This window comes from Triticum aestivum, chromosome 2B, assembly GCF_018294505.1.
Source record: "Triticum aestivum cultivar Chinese Spring chromosome 2B, IWGSC CS RefSeq v2.1, whole genome shotgun sequence".
NCBI lineage: Eukaryota > Viridiplantae > Streptophyta > Magnoliopsida > Poales > Poaceae > Triticum > Triticum aestivum.
The window spans coordinates 155,860,336-155,865,370 of NC_057798.1; the positions used below are offsets into that span (position 1 = coordinate 155,860,336).

Below are 5,035 nucleotides of genomic sequence, written 5' to 3' on the forward strand. Positions count from 1 at the left end.
TTGGATCCACCAACCCGTACTAAAGGCCACCACCTCTTTAGTACCGGTTCGTGGCACGAACCGGTACTAAAGGTTCGCCATGAACCGGCACTAATGAGCGCCGCCCGCCTAGCCATTGGAACTGGCACTAATGGTCACATAAGTGTCGGTTCAATTACAAACCGGGACTAATGAACTTCACATTAGGCCCTTTTTCTACTAGTGAACGACCCGACGAAGATCATCATCAGGCACATCGTTTGGTTCCTCTTGATCTTCAGCTTCCCCCGTTGCATCATCTTTAGCTTCCCCGTTGGAGCATCGCCGTATTCAGGGGACACATAGTTCTCATCATCATCTTCTTCTTTGTTGTCTTCCATCATAACCTCTCTTTCTCCGTGCTTGGTCCAAACATTATAGTGTGGCATGAAACCCTTATAAAGAAGGTGGGTGTGAAGGGTTTTTGAGTCAGAGTAAGACCTCGTATTCCCACATATAGGGCATGGACAACACATAAAACCATTCTGCTTGTTTGCCTCAGCCACTGCGAGAAAATTATTCACACCCCTATTGTACTCAGAGGTGCGTCTGTTACCGTACATCCATTGTCGGTTCATCTCTGTATACGTCATGAATAGATAAGTGACCAAATTAATAGAATTTCATCATCACATTAAAACCAAAGTACATACATAGTTCTCATTGAACAACATATAGCTCTCCAGAGCATCTAATTAAACCATACATTGAAACTATGTAAAACATTTCAATGCAACAAGAAATGCGATCATAACCGCAACCAAGGTAACAATTGATCCAACTGCATAATGATATCAAACCTCAGTATGAATGGCATATTTTCTAATCTTTCTAATCTTCAAGCACATTGCATCCATCTTCATCTTTTGATCATCGACGACATCCGCAACATGCAACTCCAATATGATCTTCTCCTCCTCAATTTGTTTTCAATTTTTCCTTCAAGTAATTGTTTTCTTCTTCAACTAAATTTAACCTCTCAACAATAGGGTCGGTTGGAATTTCCGGTTCACATACCTCCTAGATAAAAAAATATATGTCACCACTACAACATGACCCCACCATAGCAACGCATCTTTCCGTATCTAGAAGTTCATATATGCGTTGCTAGGCTCTTTACCAACGGATTAGGATGCGTAGCCTTATCCGGCTTTCCTAGCGCATAATGCAACGCTTATAGTACCATTGGTAAAAGGAACTGTTGCAAGAGTACGTTGGTGCTTAATGTACATGAATCCAAATCTGATTGCTAGGCAACGGAGAATTTGCAAGGCCTCATGTATTGGTGCATATATAATATGAATAATATTGTATAATGCCAACAATTGAATGCTCCACATAATGATGATAATTATGTGTATCAAGTGGGGAAAAAAGGTAATATACTCACAAAAGAAAAAATCATATATTGGATAAAACTGTTGGATTACAACAATGGATATTACAGGAGGAACATCATCCAAATGTGATGCATAATCTAATATTTTCTCGACAGCAAAATCTAAACTAAAATCATCCATCAACATCCCTACAAGTTAATTAAAACTAACTGAGGAACATCGTCCAACAGGAACATCCCACAACTTAACTAAAATTGAAAGCATCCATCATCATGAACCAGAATATCATCAGCATCATCGTGATCATCATCATCATCACCATTGTAGTATACTTGTTACACACCCATATAATCATCCATATATCTTTTCAATCTACAAAGAAGATAAAAAATGAACTGTTAACACATAATGCGTTGGCATGATGGATGTAGTGATAAAAGCAGGATAATTAGACACGTTGAAGGCCATGCAATAAATTTTTTAGTATTACCAATAGTACTGCAGTTTTTGCGACTCTGCCAAATCTTCAGTTTTTGGCAAGTGTTGTATTACACTCCCCAAAATGCATTTTAATTTCAGCACTGTCAAGTTTATATTCAGGATCATAACTTGGAACTGTAGCAAGAAGTACGTCCCTGTTATGATTCTGAAAATATACCGGCATGAGTGTTAGTGATCATTGATGACTAATCCAGACACCACAATATACGATATAACCTGCAGAATAACATGGCTCAATAACATTATATGGACAGTAGCCTAAGCACTGTTGTGCATTCAAAGGAAATTTGAGTGACAGTGCTACTTCTGTTCTCTTCTCCATTTACTTAGCAAACTGAACCAAAACAGTTTTTCATCTGAAACTAAACCAAAACATTTAGCTCTAGTTTGTTCAGTCATCCAATAGGAAATAGACAAACCTACAGGTGCTCACCACGCTTTGGAATGAACGTACAACGCCAAATCCACTGAAACGAATTTACTTGGTCATCACCAGCCTAGAGATCCATTGCTAATTTTGTACACCTACAGTCAAAAAGTTTTGTGTGAACCGACAGATTTGTATATCGCTAAATATATCTACTAAAGCCTACAGCCCCAAATCCTATAAATTTGCATCAACACAGCATTGGACCTAGCATGGCTCAATGGTCATGGACACAATGAGCGGTAGTACAGTAGAGAAAGGGAGAGTGTATACCTTCCATGGTGTCCCCCACAAGTTGGTGCGTGCAGCTGCAAAGCCAAGGGGAAAAGGTTACAGGTGTCTCATGCATCTCTAGAACAGCACAACACAAGTAAAGCTTCATTAAGTTCCATTCCTACTTAATAAAAGAAGAGAATCTATATTCGTCCCGTTCTATGTGTCCTAGTTACTATCTTGGCAACTTTACATCTTACTCTTTATCCCCGAGCTAGTTAGACTAGTCATCAACCAGTGCGTCTGCAAGACCATTTTAGTTTGCCATGTATAACTAGGACATTTTTATGTAAGAAGAAAATAAAAAACATAATTTTTAAAGGAAGCATACTTTAACTAATTGAGAAATATTACATGTGATGTTGTGTTCGCTTCCATGTGGAAGAAATAAATTTATTCTCATAAAGGCATTTATAAATACTGTTTATCATTCCTATTAATAAACTTTTGAAATTATAATTTATATTTGAAAGTCAGGGATCCGTGGTTAGTAAATATACAGAGGATATTGCTCAATATTGTGATTTCCTTTAATTACATAGCAGGAGTCTAAATCTTGTGTGCTCCTAAAATTAGCTATCTAGGAACCCCAAATGGATCCCATGCTTTAGTGAGTTCGTGTAAAGAAAGGAAACCACACTTTCTAGTTAGCAAAAAAAAACTAAAGCTAATGTACCGGAATATCTGTCTTATAATAAACCTTCATTAAGAAATGTTTTCTGAAATAAACACGTACATCACTCAAATCTTCTACATAAGAAATACATCCAATGATTATGTTGTGGTTGGCTGGAGGCAGCAATGCAACACTACTCTTTGGAACTTTTATTATGTGGTGCTGCTGGAGGCGACCAGAGCTGCAGACCACCCCAACTAGATGGTTTCATTCCCTACAACACAATCGAGTCAAGAGGAGTACTCATCAATACATGCGTACAAAAAAGGTTTTTATTCTTAAAAAACAATAGTGATAAAGTCGATTGTATCATTCTTTCTTCTGTTATGAGCTTAAAAGATGGAGAATAGGACACAAATCGCCACACCGCCATTTCCTTCACTCAACAACCTTGCCGTCATTGACGCCCGCGGGCGCCTAATCTGCTTCAAACTGCCGTTGCTACACCTCCGCTGCCACATGAACCATCGTTAGATTGATTTAGTAATTAGCCTAAAAGAATGTATGTTAGCCCTGGACAAAACCTGAAACATGAGAATACTAAAGATTGGTAAAGAAAATAATTAGGGCCTTGGAGATATATACTGTATTAATTAGACCCAACCATATTTTTAACTATACCCTGGTGTTTTTTGTACTAATTGCCTCAAACACACTGGTTACTTCATAGATGGGCTTCAGAATCCCTCCCTACAATGATGTTACCTAGAAAGAATATGCAGCTAGGGATTGATTTCTAGCCACTACTGCTTGCAAGGCAGCAACATAGTAAGGAGTATTGCCTTGGTTGGAGGCCATGCCGACCTTCCCAGCCTCAACACATCGGGACTCAGTCCAACATGTGGTCCTCCTCTGATTTGACACTTTAGGATCAAAACAAAATCAAATTGACCTCAACCAGCAGGCACTTGATCCCAAGCAGTAGAAAATCCTAACACCACCAGAACAACAATTCTCCTGATTTGGCACGAACCAGAGCAGAGGGAGGAGTAGAGCAACTCACCTGAAGCCGGAGGAGGAGGAAGCTCGTGGCTGCTTCATCCCGAGCTGCAGCAAGGTTGTCCACTGGACTTTCCTTCCCGCACGTCTACATGAGAAGTGAAGAGCAGAGGTTAGAGAAGGGAGAGAGAGAGAGGATGAAGTCAGGGGAGGGGATGCACTCACCGGATGAGACGAGGATGACGATGACATGGCCACGGGCACCAGACTCGACACCCGAATCCCTAGCCATGGGGATGGGTCACGGGTGGGCTGTGGTGGCCACGAGCGATGGATCTAGTTGGCTAGGAGGGCTCCACGGAGCGAAGGGACCTCGGGCAGTGCTTCACGCTGGCGGGATTCACCGGACATCACCTGATGCAGCCGCCGCGTGTAGCGCGGCGAGGAGCCGCGTGAAGAGACCGGGATGGGACGCAAGAGGGACGTATGGGTGAGGATTTGGCGGATCTGGCAACCTCCGGAGCTGTGAGGTGGGAGGTGGGGAGGGTCGGTGCAAGGGAGACGAGGCGGGTCGGAGGAGGAAGACGAGGCAATCCCAAATAGGTTAACCTTTTTAACTGCCTGCTGAATCCATGAGCACGCAAGAGACAACCTGGGGAACTGAAACATCTTAGTAGCCAGAGAAAAAGAAAGCAAAAGCGATTCCCGTAGTAGCGGCGAGCGAAATGGGAGCAGGGTAAACCGTGAAATGGTGGCGGCGATTTGGGAGAGACGAGGGAGTCGTGCTCTCTGTTTATCGCGCGCCTCCCTCTCCTTTCCCCTATTTATTATATATGTATAATGAATCGAGTAATAAGAATG

General features: G+C 41.6%; 1 long non-coding RNA gene across 4 annotated transcripts; it reads right to left on the reverse strand.

Moving 5' to 3' along the window:
- Positions 1-1,411: 1,411 nt before the first annotated feature.
- LOC123040910 (uncharacterized) lies at positions 1,412-4,717 on the reverse strand. Of its 4 annotated transcripts, none has more exons than XR_006418322.1 (8): positions 4,400-4,717; positions 3,857-4,322; positions 3,626-3,687; positions 3,296-3,449; positions 2,560-2,594; positions 2,293-2,384; positions 1,849-2,004; positions 1,412-1,730 (listed from the first exon to the last, which is right to left on the reverse strand). It is a non-coding gene; the product is annotated as an uncharacterized lncRNA (long non-coding RNA). The 4 variants fall into 4 exon arrangements; XR_006418321.1 differs by having other exon boundaries at positions 3,603-3,687; XR_006418320.1 differs by having other exon boundaries at positions 1,849-2,075; positions 3,296-3,687.
- Positions 4,718-5,035: the final 318 nt, after the last annotated feature.